This window comes from Bacillus rossius, chromosome 7, assembly GCF_032445375.1.
Source record: "Bacillus rossius redtenbacheri isolate Brsri chromosome 7, Brsri_v3, whole genome shotgun sequence".
Classification (NCBI taxonomy): Eukaryota; Metazoa; Arthropoda; class Insecta; order Phasmatodea; family Bacillidae; genus Bacillus; species Bacillus rossius.
In genome coordinates, this window is record NC_086335.1 from 24,539,364 (window position 1) to 24,556,492 (window position 17,129).

Here is a 17,129-nt window from a genome sequence, read left to right on the forward strand (position 1 = left end):
TGTTGACGGTTACTGGATTTCAATTCCCTTTTGAAACGGGCTTGATGGGAGAGGTACAATAGAAAATTATCTCGATTGCTTTCATGCTTATACAAATGGTAGGCTTGTAAGCGCTTTGCGTTAAGTCTGGCACATTCCGGAGTCCACCAACCACAAAATGGTTTGCATGACCGAAGAGAAAGTTTTTTGGGTGGGGAGCTGAGTTTTATAGCAGATGTTATGGAGTGTTGCCACAGATCATAAAGATCCTGTGTGGAGTTTTCAGCCACCATACCAGTAGTGAGAGTTTCTTCTATCTGAGTTTTGTAAACATCCCATGAAGTGCGGTAGAAGTCGAAGGAATAATACCAAAGCGGTGCAGTAGTGTCCCAGAAAGAGGAATGGTGCCACCTTTCAGCTGGTGTGGTAATCACTATAGGGTAGTGATCGCTCCCCATAGGTTCCGGCAAAGTGGTCCAGAAGAAATCTTGTGAAATACTTGAAGAGCAGAAAGTTAAGTCTATAGCAGAGGCCCGGCGGTCAGTTGTGCCCATGTAGGTGACGTTTCCCGTGTTCAATAGAACGAAAGAAGAGTTAGTTATGTAGTCAGCTAAATTTTTCCCCGCTGTGTCTTGCACGGGATCCCCCCAAAAGGGATGGTGAGCATTAAAGTCACCGCCAATAAAAAGATTGTCCTTCGCCAAAGCGAACACCATAGTCCATTCCTCTTGTGAAATGGTATGTCGTGGGAAGGCATATAAGGAAACAAACGTTATTTCACGATCATGATGCCAGATGTTGCACGCCACAATTTCTAGATTGCCTGGGATATTATCAATCTGTTGTTCAGTGGCGGAAATGTCGTTGTTAACTAGGATAGCAACACCGTGTGTATACGGATGTGCAGTATGGAAAACCTTGAAACCAGATAAATATTGCTTGTGGTGAAGATTCTTCCAGTGGGTTTCTTGCAGTAAGATAACATCTGTAGGATTTTGCTGTACATATTTTTGGAGTAGTCCTAGTTGAAGTGGGAGGGATCTACAGTTCCACTGAATGATTCTCATTTAAAAATTAATGTCCTGAGACTAGGAGATCACCCTGGCAGTCATGCATAGAAGGTGAATGCTGAGTGGTGGTGGAAGGAAGAAGATGAAGGTTTGAACACACATATTGAATGGCTTCCCTGAGCCGTGGGTTTGCTTGTATGGTTGCTTGCTCCAAGATCAGACTGAGCTGTTGAAGCACGGGGTGCGGAGATACGGCAGCTTCATTAGCCTTGTAATTACTATTATCCACAAATGAAAAAGGGGTACCATATCCACTGATAGAACTATATTGTTGCGGTTGCAATAAAATGCCACTGCGGCTAGTATCTTCGTCAGGACGGAATTGGGAGTAATAAAGAGCTGTTGGGGAAATACGGCGCGACTCCTGGTCGTTGAACGTGTGGGTAGAGTTATCTACGGCCTTTTTCCCCTTTTTGTAGACTCCAGATGTAGAATGTTGACGCTGTGAGAGCGAACGTTTCTGAGGTGTAGCTGCAGCCGAAGCAAAAGTTGCTGGTATACAAGGTGGGGGAGTGGGAGCGTCACATGCGGATGTGGAGTGGTGGCCTTCATCGAGCTGTGAACTTCGAACACGTGCCGGGAATTCCATTTGGTAGTTTTTAGTCCCTGGAATCGCAGAAAGGTAGCCAGTACGCTCGGAAACGTATGGTTGTCAGTTCCACCTAGAACTTTTTGCCTGGCCAACTTATAGGAGATATTGAGAGATGCCATAACAAATTTAATTTTGATTTCACAGTCCCATTGAGGGCATCGACCCTTGTCTGTGGCTGTGTGTGCTCCACCACAATTTGGGCAGCAAAGGGTGGTAGATGTACAGACTGCTTGTTGATGATCGGAACCACAATTCGGGCATCTTGGCTTTGTTGATCGACAGTGTTTAGCGGGGTGGCCGAATCGAAAACAGTTGTTACATTGCGTAACTGATTGTATTTTGGGTTTTACTGGGATAATTGATTTGTACACTATCACAGAGTTAGGTAGGAGCTGACCTTTGAAGGTGAGACAAATTAATTTTGTGGATTGCAGAGTCTCGACATCCTCTCTAGTTACCTTTTTCATCATACGTTCTACCTTAATCAGTTCATATGGGGTTTCTATACCAGCGTGGATTTCCTCGTTCGTTAGATCTAAAGGTACGCCATAGATGAGTCCTTGTCGTTGAGTCAGGGAGAGCGGTATATATCCAGTGAAATCATGTTGGGTTAACTTGTCCCCTTGCACTAGGTAGTTAGCTGTTTGAGCAGATTTCATGGTTAGTTTGACTCGGTTTGGGCAAGCACGAGAAATTTGTACGATATCATTAGATATGCCATGCAGTTTTTTACCGACAGACACGGGATGGAGATTTCCAATATTTTTGTCTTTTGATTCAAGGAACACAATGTATGGGCCAAGACTTGTTCGTGAATATAGTGGCATATGGCCTTGAGTTAAACTTGCAGCATCCATTGGTACAGAGGGTTTTATAGGTAGATCCAAGGAGTTCATACAGTCATTGGAGTTCGAGGAATGATTATCATTGTCTTGAGAAGTTTTACTAACCTGTTGGTCGGTGGTTTCAGGTGTTGTGCCCATTGGGCCACTTACCACGACTTCTACCCAGTTGAATAGGTCTTGAAGTGTTTCATGGCCGAGCGACGAAAACGAATCGATGGGCACTGGTACAGTAGACACAAGGTAATTACGACTAAAGAAATCTTTGATCGTCGATATCCTCCTACTTGTAAAGATCAGGTAGTCACACAACCTCTCTCTTCGAAAGCAGAAGCCAGAATCCGTACCAATGTCTCATCACTTCGCAACAAACGCCGGCCAACGTCTTTATTACAGGGCAGCCAACTGACACTTCCTATTGCCAACTGTCACGTAAACTCTACACGAGGAAACTGATTCCGCAGCACTCCCACGCAACTCCCCAGCGATACAATATAATTAAAGACAACAATAAATTATTTAATAGGCTAGGATAAATAACTTTTATTAAAAAACTAAACGAACAATAAAATATAACAACAATAAAATATTAAAAAAGATATTAAAAACATAATAAAACAAAGATAACCCTTTATATATATATATATATATATATATATATATATATATATATATATATAAACAGGTTTCAAAGGCAAAACCGTATTTTGCCAGGAGGGCTGCCCACAAATTTTGCAAAAAAAAAAAAAAATAACTTCCATAATAAATGTACAAATTTTTTTTGGGTCATGTCCTAACAACACTCACTGACTTTTAGACTTTTTATTTACTTTTACTTATAAGTCAAACAGTTGCCTTTATGAAAACTCTAAGGTGTATATTATTACAATTTTCTGGTAAATTATAGCTCTTACTAGTCTTAAATTCAGTGTCCTAAGGACACGACCTCTTAAAAAAAAAACTAATTTTATTATAGACATTAATTGCTAAAACTGAAAAAAAAAATACATAGTAAAAACAGCAGTTACCGAGCTATGTATATTTTTATCTGAGACCTGTTGTATAAGTATTTGTTTTGTATGTATTGTATGTAATGTTCATTAAGTTATAGATATTATCATAATTGATTGCATTATTGACGTATAACGTCTTTACAGCTGGTAGCTTGAGTCAAGGCGATGTCTCATTACAGCTCAGCAATAAGTGCAATTCTCAGTAGCAGGGCACTCAGTGGGTAAGGGAGAACGGAAATAACAAATAAAGTAGAGCGTTGGACATATATAAAGATTATTTGCAGGTTTTTCGTTGCTATTTTTGTTTCAATTGTGAGCTTCCCCTGTGGACCTAAATTATGTAGGTACTAAATTGTTTAGTTTTATCATTTGGGTGAAGTTTTAAATTTTTTGTTTTAATGTACAAGATGATTTTTCAAGTATGAAGTATCAGTTCTAAAGTGCATGGTGGTCACGCAAACCATTAATTATTAATTTTTGAAAAGTTATTACAAATTGATTCATATGTAGCTATATAAGTGTAAATTAAGTGTAAATTATAATACAAATAAAAAAAAGACATTAAAAGAAGTATGTGTAGATTAAGGGTGACAACAGAAGTGTCACTGAATAAAGATTTATTACTTTGTGTTAGATGTTCCAATTTATGTACTGTATTTTAGGAAGACTTTCAAATGCAATTCAGTACATTCATGAAAAATCTTTATATTACACTGTAATCGCTAAGTTAATATTTATTCTGTGTCTGAAACACCACACAGTCCTCTAACCTCAGAATCGTCAACATCATTTTCGTCAGTGTCTATTTGATCTATTTTACTTCCAAATTAATCTTGCAATTTATACTTGTAAAATACCTTATTTTCACGTTAACATTAGTAGGTATTATTCGAGACCACGTAGGTTGACAGAAACTTTATGTAACACAAGTTGAAAATCTCTCGTTGAAACATTACGTGTCATGTATACCTGTACTTAAATTGAAAGCAGGGGCGCAACAACTAAATTTCCAAAGGGGGGGCAATATACCTTTTTATAAAGAATCATCGATCCCCCCTATTGAAGCGGGGGGTCCGGGGGTCCTCCCCCGGGAAAATTTGTATTTCAAGGTGGAAAATGGTGCTATTTAAGCAGTTTTACTATCTAAAAATTGATTACACAGCACTTTCTTTGCCCCCGTTTGCCCCCACTTCAAGGTTTCAGAGGGGGAGGGGCAAAATACCCTTGCCCCCCCCTGTTGTTGCGCCCCTGATTGAAAGTGGTTGATTGTTGTTGTTTTATGAAACATCTGCATGTGTATTATCAGTGCGGACATTAGGGTAAGCGAAGGAATACTGGAGGCGTACGTAAACAAAGCAACAGGTAGTTGCTCCAGAGATGTTTGAGCGTGCGTGGAGCTGTCTGCTGCTGATGTCACGGCCGGCGGCGGTAGCCATCTTGGTTAATATTTTCAAATTAGCGTACGATAGTTTGCCCGCTAATTTATTTTTTATTTGATAGTCTATTCCTGTAGAAAGGTACCTATGTACTAGCTATGTCGGTAACAATGACCATAGTAGGCGAAAAAAAAATATTGTTTGTGATAAACTCCATTGAAACAATACATTGCAGATCCTCAGGGCTCCTGGGACAACTTGTACGATGGTCCGCACTCTAAATTTAATTTTTATTGATAGTGCACATATGTATGAAGGTCGTCATATAACTGCTCTATCGTTATGTTTGCACATTTTGTTGTAAAAATATAAAAACTCGGTTGGAAATTGCCATAGTTGCGTGGAATGACTTAGGCTGTTGTTGTTCCAAGCTCTCTGTCCCGGATGGCCGGATAGAGCCGGCGGATAGAGCTAACTTCTGCTCAGTTTTTTAATGTGTAGTATTCACTTAGTTTCTTTTTCAGTATTCCTTTATACTTATTAAGTATTCATAAAAAAGTGTGTAGAATTAAAAAAGAGAAGATTTTATTTCTTTTTCAAATATTACTTAATATTTATTAAATAATTACAAAAATGTGTTTAATATTAAAAATTAGTAAAGGTATTACATATTTTTAAGTAGAACTCTTATAAAAATGAGTATATATTAATATGCGAAGGAATTATATCTTTTTTCAGTATGCCTCTTATTATTTCTCAGTATGCCTATTTTTATTTAACATATTTATATTTAATTTAAATACAAAAATACTTTGTAGTGTTAAAAATGGCTACAATCATGTATAAGTCTCTATAACTTTTAGTTTCACAGAGTATTGAGAAAGTTCTCCAAGCCCCAGACACTTGCATGGAGACGTGATTGCGCCCAGCCATCTGCAACATCCCACGAATCTGGGTTATTTTTAAGTTCACCTCCCATGCCACAGCCCGCGAGCCACAAAGTTACACGTGGCTGCCTTATTTCGTCTAAGCTAGTTATTAGTTACTTTTAAAAGTAACTTGCAAATGCACCTCTCCCCATGCCCTCACTAGGTCACTACTTGTTGCATGACGCTACAAGTAACAACAAAGTCAGTGCAGTCAGTACCTCAGACTTGAGACTGAGCAGACTGCATTGTTATTTACCAGGTAGGCAATATTACCGATAATATCCGACTAACATTAATGCCTTGCTGCTAAATAACTCTCACAGACCAGTTGGTTAATCCCAATCCGTAACTTTGAACCATTTTACATTAGTTGTACCTGACCTGTTGACACGAACCAGGTAAAACTAATTTTATCATAATAAAATAAATCAATATTACCTGTGCCTTTTTTTTCCGCACCCAGGTAAAAGTAATTTTCCCCAGACAAAAGCTAATCCATTGTGCAAAAAATTACAAAAATATATCTGCCTGAATTTAATCCTCTGCAGACCCCCTAAACCTATCTTCTACGTCAATGTTGTATAAAAGTATCTCCGTCTGTCCATGTGACCGACTTTGTCCCCGTCTATAGCATCTCTTTGTGCATCACTTGACGTGCTCATCACCTTGATTGCCTCCTTCAAATTCTCGGGTACTTAGCAGCCAGTATCATTTGCTTTCGCGAGGCTTCGCCATGTTTACGGAGATTGTTTTCAGAATATGATAAGCATTGGCTTTCTGAAGATAGTGTCAGTACATTCTTTTGGGGGCATAACAATCTCTGCCCTTTCCTAGCTCGTGTCTCGACTCATCCCACCTAAATCAACTTCTCTTTTTCTTCCAAATTTCCCCCCTGATTTTCCATCCAGTAGTCAGAGCACTGCTGATGCCTCTGAGCAGTGGTTGTAGGAACACGGCAGTGCTGTCCTATCCTCCCCTGCTCGGAGGGATAATTGGACTGCAGGCAAATGACGTCGATATATTTTTGCCTCCCCAGCCGACTCCCGAGGGTGGTTGTAGGAAAACAACAGCACTCTCTTACCCTCCCACACTTGGTCGAGTCTGCATTGCACCACTGGATCCCTCCATTACACACGTGGAGAATAAACCATCAGTATGTTCAACATGTGCTACAACAAGTTAAACTTTACAAAATAGCTTGCCTAGATATAAATGCTCACCTGATTTTTTTTACAGGCTAGCTTGTTGTAAAGTAAAGTAACAATTTCAGGCTCCATTCTTTGCTGAAGACGTGAAGGAGGCCACACCGCATCTGCCCTCCTCCACAATCACCGGCGGGCAGTCGAGTAGATGGAGGTGGTGGCAGGGCCCTAAGAGTTGTGGTCTATTTTAATTATATATTTATATTCTGCCCGTGATATATTATTGAAGCAAAATGTAACCTTAAAATGCAATCTCACTGGCTGCCATTTGATATGTTTCCGTGCGCTGTGGAAGCAACAGGTGCGATAGTGTGAGTCGTTCCGGGAGATAAGTCTCCGTGGACGTGATACGTCTCCTTTTCCGTGCCGTTGCATGGCGGGCCGGAGCAGGCTGGAGCAGGCGCCCGAGTGGGCGGCAACCCGCCGTGGCCGGGGGAAGCGACGGCAGCGCTGCGGTGCGGCGGCGCGCGAAGCACGCCGGGACGCGGCGGGAATGTTGTCAGTCGCGCCGCTGTCTCGCCCGCGGCCGGTCGTGTTTTGGGGTGTGTGTGTGTGCGCGGGGCGGTAGCTTATCCTGGCACGAGGCGTCTAGCGACAGCGGCCAGCTGTCCCGCTCGTCTCTTCTCCTCCTCACACCTCCGTGTCCGACGGTCCCCACTTCAGTCTCTCTCGTATTTACGGTAAGTAGCCAATTAACTAAATATATCTTCGGATTTTCCAATACCTAAATGTTTATTCATGCGTTCGAAGCAATTTTTTGTCAATCATTTTGCCGCTGTTTATACACGAATTACGAATAATCCTTACGGATCAATCTCACGTTTGTAGCACTTGCTTTTCGTTTACAAAACACAAATACTTGCAAGGATTTTCAAAACAAATGATTCTGTGCATAGATTTACATATAAAATAAGAACACAACATTTTTTTTTTACTTAAACTTCTTTCAGCACTAAAAATAAAAATAAATATTTTAGTTAGGTTTGCTGCCTGAAACTATGTTATATGGGTAAACATTTTAAAACGTGAGGTTTATCTCGTATCTTTGAAAAAACAAAAAAGGAGAACTTAATTCTATAGATACCATTATTTAGCCATATACGAAAGAAATTATCAAATAGCTGCACTGTCAACATGTTACCAGGGAAACATTTAAATGAACAATTCAAGAAGTTTTTATTTAATACAATATAATTTACTTAAACATAGCACAACTCCAACCGTAAACTCAAAACCTTTCGCTTTTTGGTAAGAAAAATGTTTAAAATATGATTATATGTGTTTAGCTACTTTATCTAACATGAATACTACCATAAATCTGGAGAAGTGAATCAATGTCTGAATAATCTTCTGATAACACATATGGAATATTTTCACCACTTTGTATTAAGAAAAGGGAGAATAATGAAACTAAGCAGACTATTCGTTGTCAACAGTGAAACATTCTTGAAAAAATGAGACAGTTAACTATATATATATAATAGTAAAATTACAATAAAATTTTCCAAGACCCGAATGACACAACTTAGGAGGAATAAAACTTCAATAAATGTTTGATTATCGTCTTTAGCTTTATAGCAAAGCCTAACTACTTAAAAATTTTAATGGCATTTTGTAATTGAAAGAAAACCATATAAAAACACCTTAGAGGTTAGCTTGTGTCTCATTTCAAAGAGAATAAATAAACGCAACAAAGTGATCATACTAACTACACCCCTGTCTAATGAAAGCTCACGGAAAAAATCTGAACAGTAAAAAATACATTTCGATGTCAGTAAAATAATTGTAAAAAACTAATTTTACCAGGGATGAATTATTAATTGTATACATACATTAAAAAATATTTACATGCAATAAACACATATTAATTCTCATTACAACAGTAAATACTATATAAGCAGTCACTACAGTTTAGTAATTTATTTTCAGTGAAGTAGTAAAAAATGATTTTTGAATTAATTAAAAGAAATTATATAATAAAATAGACGGAAATATTGTTAAAAAATTCAGGAAAAGACCAACATTTAGATTTTCCATTACTAAATTGCAATTTATTCCTCAATTAAAAAGTGTGGTATTTATTTTATATGAATAAACTGATCTCGGGGTGATTTTACCTTTTAAATAATTAGGGTTTGTAAACTCAGGCAAGCCTACGGATGTTGCTTTAACTCACCGTTAATACACCAGGGAGAGTTTTACAGTTATAACGAATGTTATTTTAAAGCTAAACGCTGTGTTAGACTTGGAAACTTTACATAGTACAACACTATCTTCATCACTTTAAATTATAGCTAAGCCATCCATTCATGTTTAGAGTATATATCATTTAAACCACAACCGGTTTAAAAATAATATCTCGTAACAAACTTCAGCCCGTTCTCAAGAGGGAACCTACCTACCTTAAGCTTGTTTGGCACTTTTGACGCAACGAACAAAGGAAACGCTAATATAGAAACCGACTCGTGTTAGTTGTGCTTGAGAGGTGTGCTCAAAAAGTAACGGGAATTTTTTTTTAATATCGCGGATTGTATTAGTTCGACTAGCGCAATTCTTTTCTGTTGCCGTGTTGGTAAACAGGTCTGAAAAGTGGCTTCAGACTCCTAGTTGGTGACTTCCCGCCGTACGCCGGCATTGTGCAGGTAGCCGCGCTTTCTGGACCTGCGTTTGCTTCTCGGACTTCCAGTCCTCGTCTGAAGTTGAGTGTTTCTGTCGCAAAAACAATATTTAACATTTATAAAAAATTTCTAATATTTACTCTATTCTTATAAAAACTTTTCATGCAAATTATCAGTTTCAGCTTCTTAAACAAATAAATAAAATAAATCGCCGATAGTTACAAAACACATTTGAACTTTTTGATAGCCGACAACAAACTAAACATACAATCTGGCTAACAATGTACAGATACTCTTCAGACATGTTTACCAACGCATTTAACGAAAAAATGTGCAAATCGGACTAATACAACCCGCGAAATTACAAAATTCCCGTTATTTTTGAACACACATCGAATGCAAGGCACTGAACTGGTATGAATTTTTTTTCGCTTTAATGAAAATTTCTGTTATACTAATAGCAGATATCTGACAGTATTATTGGTAGAGTTTATGACGCTACTGCAACTGCTATCCTCTTTAAAGATATGTTTGTATAAAGTATGATACAAAATGTATTTTAAGAGAGAATCGTCTTTAAGATGTCACTGACCACGCCTAGAATCTTCAAAATTAACTTTAAATTTCGTAAATTGTGCTAAAAATTTTATTTCTGACTCTTCTGGAATATATATTTTTTTCTTCCAAGGAACACAGGTTGCTAACACATTAAGAGGTTTCTTGCAAAACACGTTTTTCGAACAATCTGCAGCCTAACTGAAGCACTGGTTTAATGGGTGTCTTGGAAGTGCAGTTACTGTGAATTCACACTCGGAAAAAACCTCAGTGGAAATCAGGAAGCTTCGGGAATTGAACTGTATAAAATGCTACAAAAAAGAACAGAATCAGTGAAAACCAAGTCAAATGTTTTTTTTTGTAAGCTATTCGATTTTTTAAAAGTTTTTTACCGTTTTTTATACAGTTAGTTAAATATACAATTGATTTTACAAGTTTGCTGTTTTAACGATTCAGTTGCTGATACCCATTTTCGTTCCTACCGAAAAATCAGGTATGCGTAACTATAAATATAACAGTATGTTTGTCCTACCTTATTAAATTCGAAACATCTAGGATAATAGTTTATTTGGTGAAGAAAAAATTATCAAAAATAAACTAGATGGTTAAGAAACATTATTTTTATTTTATTTTAAAACGTATACTCATAAATGCAGGCGTCCTTAAAAAAAAGTGCGTAAAAAGTAAAGGGAGCAGCGCCTGCCAATAGGCAACTATTAACACGAAGAATCTTCTCTAGTTGCAGACTGACATCGCTATCATACACGTGTTGAAAGCTACGGATTGGCTTTAGATAGAATAGTTTCAGCTACGGGGAAAATAAATGTGAATATTTTTGTCATGGTGAGGTGTTAAGTTTATTTGGATACGTTCTTTGAATGATTCTTGCAACAGGGAAGATTGTCATTTCCGTTGTCAGTTCACTGTGTTAGTTTATGCTGTGATACTGTTACAATTCCTTCCACGTCATTCTCAGTGCTGGCTATGCACTTAACATCTGACATTTTCTGATTCTGGCTTGTTTGATGGCTTGTTTTGTGTATTCCCTTTGTTTGTCCAGTCATCAGTTTTTCTCAATAACACACATTGTAAAATAGCAATGGCGTATAGTATTTTCAATAGTTTATTTAGACTTGTTGCGCAAGCCTTCATGCACACGCATAATTAAAACATTTCAACTTCACAGACTTGATGCGTAATCATGATGATACCACATGGGTTCTACTACAATTAGGTACACAACGTTTGGTCGTTCATAAACACGAAGAAGTTGCAGTTTCTGTATGAACGTAGGACGAATTGCGTGACCAAATTGAATAAGTTAAAACAAAAAAAACAAAAAAAAACAAAAAAAAAAAAAATTGGTTTAGTTTGCAGTAGGCACTGACCAAATTACTCCAAGTATCTTTCCGCTCCAGCGCAATTCCTTTTCATTTAGTCTTGTTTGAACTAAACGTAAAAGTTAAGAAAAGTTTGGCGTTTCTTTTAATTAAAAAGCTTTTAACGTTATTATAGTAAATGTTAACGTGTGCTCTGCCGCAGGTGATTGTGTAATGGGCTCTCAGGCTAATGTTCCCCGCCTGCTAGGCCGAAACTAGCTGTGCTCACTGGCTCGAACTGAGAATACTCAGCCGTGACAAACTTCATACTCACTGGCAGTAGTGCGTCTATGTTGACTCTAGTAGGCCACGTTGGTTTCTAATGTGCGAGTAGCTTCCCGGACTTCATATCTATACACAAACCACTGTTCGTAAACTTGCGGACATTTTCTTGTTTCGGGTGAAATGAGGGTATTTTGTTTCCAAGAATAAATTACCATGATTTTTTTTACTATAAACATTGGAAAATTTTTATTCTGAACCTAACCTTGTTCAGCGTCAAAATCCCGAACGTACAACAGTGCATATCAACACACGAGGTGATCAATTTTACAAATATCACGCCCCTAATGATAAAACTTCTCAAGTTTGTATCGGAGATAGCATAACTGTACACAATAATGATATCGGCAAAGTGATTCAGAAAAATACATAACTATTAAATTTGCAACTATTGTAAGCATTTCATACAAACTTATGATTTCAAACTTCATAACTTCAGACGAAGTTAAAAGGCCGAAATTAAATAAGTTCGTTTGGAAACTTCTAATAAATCAATGTTTTCATTGATTTATATATTAATACAGTAATTTCCAAATATTTTTCCAGACAAAATTGTCAAAAATGTTAATTATTGTTTTATAATTCAATGTTATTTTACAGCGAATAAAATAAATGAATCGCATTCTTTCAAATTTACTTGTCATAGCTTATACGTGTTTTAATTGATGCTTCTTTTTTCAAACAAATTTGCATTTATATTTAATGGTAAACATTATGTACATGTGTGCATAATAATGGAAAATGATATGATTTATTCAGTCATTTATTATAAACTCAAAGTTTTTAAATAATTTTACACATACATTTTTTACCATAAATTTAATGAATTTATGTTTTTTATTTATAATGTAAAAACCGAACAATAATCTCTCAAGCGTTTTATTTAACTAAAGAGAAATAAAAGTTATTATTTCGACAGCAGCTTTTTTATTTTTCATTATGCCTGGGGTAAAGTAAAACGTCACTTATTTTTTAAAAATGGCAGTAAAAAAATAATTTTTTTTTGACTTTTATATATGGGTACAAACGAACAACTACACTGGCAATACAAATGTTCAATATTGTGACTATCGGTTTATCGGGAACATTCCAAAATTTCGCAACGTGAAAATGGCGCTCTTTCGTTCGTGATGTGTATTTGTAAAACACGTTGCTTTACACACTGTTTGAATTTTGAATAAATGGATGGAGTTCACCTGTTGCATTTTATTCATACATCTTCGTAAATTTATAAATATCATCGTACATTTAAGGGTGCTGAAGTTGCGTACGTTAACATGCACTCGCAAGGATAATCTTTGAGTATTAACAGTGTGCTGTGTACCGCAAAACATTCATATTATTTTGTTTACCTTGTTCAAAATATACACATAAATATATAAGCCAAATACCACTCACTGACTCACTCATCATGAATTCTCTGGAAGTATAAGACCTACTGACTTAAAATTTTGCATGTATACACTTTTTGCTATGTAAGCATCCGCTAAGAACGGATTTTGCGAAAATAAGCTCCCAAGAGAGGTTGTGGGGGCGTTAAAGAACCATATTTCCGTTTTTAAGTCCCTATATGCCTACAAACTTAAAAATCGACAGGAATATTCCTTATATTACATGTATATGGTTACGAGTAGGAGCACACATTTGAAAAAAAATATCCCGTTTAATTAAATACAGTTTTATTTATAAACTACAATTTACACCATTAATTATATTATATCTCTTAAAATGTTTGACAGCAAATTAATCACTCTTTCATTTTGTCCTCAGTTTACTCTCCCCACTGGAGCTCGGCTCGACAGTGGCTTTCCCTAATGCTCGTCTCTTACCGCGCACCTTTCTACTCACACACTGCCTCTCACTACTTACTCGTCCGCCGCACACACAACACAGTCCCGATGCACCAGTCTCCGTCGCTTGGTTCGCTCACCCAGGGGTCACTCGCCCTCCTCACTTCACTCCTCGGAGGCTGGCGTCGCCGTATTTTACCCCTCAGTCCCACTTCTGGAGACGTCTCGCACCCCTTTTAAGTGTCGCGTCATCAGGGTCAACTTGACACCCGAAGCTCCCAGAACAGTGGCTCTCTAGTTACGCCACTCCACGCAGGCGGGACTCTGGGAACATGCCAAACCCTTTAGAAGCACGGAGGGTGGAATGGGGAAGTGGGAGTGGGGAGGGGGTAGCGAGGCGCCGTTGCTAATACGAGTAGGCGTGTAACGGTAATGGACCACGCCCCCTCCCCCCCCCCCCTCGCAGGTGAGCGCGCGACTGGCTGGCGAGCTGGCCTGCCTCGTTGAACCGCATGCAGTATCCTCGTAACAATATCAACCAAAATGTAATTTTTAGAAAATCATCTCCCAAGAGGGGTTTCGAGAAAGTTAAAAATAAAAATTTCACGTTTTTCAACTATAAGTCCTACAAAATTTTGCCGCAACGTTAAAGATCCAAATTCCCCGTTTTTCAAGTATATGTCCTTCGGACTTGAAACTGTGCAGTGATTTTCCTTACGTTACGATTTGTTTAGCTCGGGCAACACCGGGTATATATAGTTAAAAAACTGTTTCAGTAAAATAAAGCAGATATTTTCATTACGGGGTTCTCAAAGCTAAGCACTATGTCTGACTAACACCCAACTAAGCTAGACAGCTCAGTTAGTTGCGTGAGCAGGAAAGCATTTCGCCATGAGAACACGAGCTGGTTTAGTTAACTACACGTCGTTAAACAAAGCTTGGAATGAAAACAACAGTTCACCTTACGCAAGTTCGAACTGGAGTCAACAGTTACTCACTGCGGGTCGTTGCACGCACCGACCCACAACCGTATAAATAACGTCTCCTTGCTTCCAGGATAGTTCTAGCATCAGCTAGGCTTCAGCTACAAACGTCGACGAGCTTGTGAGACGTGCACACGTGTTCCAACCAGAGGCCGCACACAGGAGTTGGTTGCATCTGTGTTTCAGGTACCAGCTTCTGACAGCTCTCACTAGCTTCTTCGGACCACATTCTACCACTTTTCATTTAACTCGCTTTCGTGTATGCCTGTTTGTTTGTCTGTTCGATTTTAAACTAACTTCTTGATGAGCTAGAGATTTGTAACATTCAACATAGCTCAGAACTGGATGACGATGCACACACAAGACTAAAAAACAGGAAAAAATAATTTTAATAAAAGTAATATACCACGCTTTAAGATGAACTTAAAACATATAAAATTATTTCTCCTAGCCTTATACAGATTTATAACCCCATGCTGATTCATAACCCTATACAGACTGTCCTTGAAAATTTGTGATTGTGAATTTAGAGTACGTATAAAAATTATGCTTGAATGAAACATCAATTAAAATATAAAATTATGTACGATTTTCGTGAGAAATACTTAGTATAATCTCGGAAAACGTGTTTCATGTATGCGAAAATAACCATAGTCATGTGTTGTACAAAGTTACAATATCTTTATTGTATTATTACAAAACTTTTTTTTTGGCAACTGGTTTAGAAAGGAATCTTTCGTAGAAGTACAGAAATGTTTTTTTTTTTTATGTGTAGTGCTAGACGGCAACCCTTGCTTCACGTCGCTCGAACCAACTGTAAAAAAATATAATATGATTGGCTGAGCCGTGGGCCAAACGACTGGTTTAAAGGCAAGCGGAAAACACACAACAGCGTGCTTACAGAATATGTTTTAGAGCTACGTCCAACGACACATTAGTAGGGCCATGCAAATTTCGCGAAAAGATTCCGAAGCAAGCACAAAGTTAAAACACTGTAGCATCGTCTGTGTTTCGTAATTGGGCGAGTTTCTTTCAGGTACATGACGATTGTTAAAACACCAATCACAGTAATTCATTGTGGAAGCAAATGCGTCCTGAGTGGCTCAGCCGAACAAAGCAGCCACTTCTCTCCCAGACGGCCGCCAATCACAAGGAAGAAACCGCTGGTGCGCGTATACCTCGTTGCGATCTAACAGGCGTTCAGCTTTATACGCGAAAAATGCCTGCCTCTACACATTAGTCTATGCAGTCCGGTGAAGTCATGATAGAGCTGGCCGAGGTGTGATTTTGGTCCTGAAGGTCGTGGGTCGACATTCCGCTCAAGTCATTAAGTGTGAGTTTGTTTGAGGATTGAGATAAAGTTTAGTTTTGCGCGCGAGTCTGCTCCTACTTCCTCCCCCTCCTCCAACAAAAACTGCTGGCATTAAGTCTATTTATACTCAACCACAAAAATAAAATGTGACGTAGCAGTCCCAGCTTGAACTACCCGGCAGTTTGTACAAGTTCTTACATTTACAAATTAATCGTAAAGTTTTTTATTACAATGAACAACCTCGTTTCAAAATGTTTATTTGAAAACTGAGGAAAGTTAAAATTTTATAATTTGTAAGAGGTAAAAACCTATTTTTCTATTTGTCTTATACGGTAACCATAAAAAAAACATAAATATAAAAGTAGTATATAAATAAATATTTCCAGCTGCAGGAGTAGGATTGTGGATTTGTGGATGGAATCCGCCATCTTGAATTGTGATGCAACGGCGGCCATATTGGATGACCTTGACTTTTAACCATGACCCTGTCCTCCATATTGGATCCGCCATCTTGGATCCGCCAATTTGGATTTTGCCATTTTGAATTTCACATACTCCATTTTGTTTTCCACCATTTTGTTTTCTAGAACGTTCAGTAATTTTGAATTATCACATCACTATTGCAATTTTCGATACGACCACCATCTTAAAAATTCTTAGTCTAAATTGTATAAAAAATTAAATTAATAAAGTTTAACTAATAAATGCAATTACGTTATGGAGCTCGGAGTCCTCGGTTTGAACCTAATGAGGGCAAAAATAAAAATGGCGACCAATCATTCCTACACGGAAGCCACGAACAGACTGAACTCCCACCACTAATGCCAATACATCGCCAGATATTATGAAATCATGTCGGCCATCTAGTTTTCGTCTGCTAGAGTGCATTGCGCTGCCGCCATGTTAGTTTAATTTTTACCAGCTAGAGTGCAGCAATAATTTTTCATTGTGGCGCCCACCATCTTGAAATTTGGGCACCATCTTGGAAATTCATAATTATTTAGCTATGAATTCGGGAAAAATTCCAAAATTCTTAAAAAAATCATCAATTAATATACTGATTGATTCAATAGATTCCTGTCCTTGGTTCGATACTTGATAAATGCAAAATTTTTAATTTTATTTTGTAAAAATATTAATTTCAATAAATATGGTGGAAAGTTCTAATATAAGTTTAAATTTCTCTACCATCAGCCTCCTGTAAGCC

The 17,129-nt window shown here is 37.8% G+C and overlaps 1 protein-coding gene across 1 annotated transcript in view; it reads left to right on the top strand.

Moving 5' to 3' along the window:
• Window positions 1-7,538: 7,538 nt before the first annotated feature.
• The window catches only part of LOC134533756 (adenylate cyclase type 2), a 507,221-nt gene continuing 497,630 nt past the window's right edge, over window positions 7,539-17,129 (top strand). Inside the window, exon 1 of the mRNA XM_063371388.1 lies at window positions 7,539-7,683. The gene's annotated coding sequence lies outside the window, so the exon portion shown is untranslated. The remainder of the gene's footprint in view (window positions 7,684-17,129) is intronic.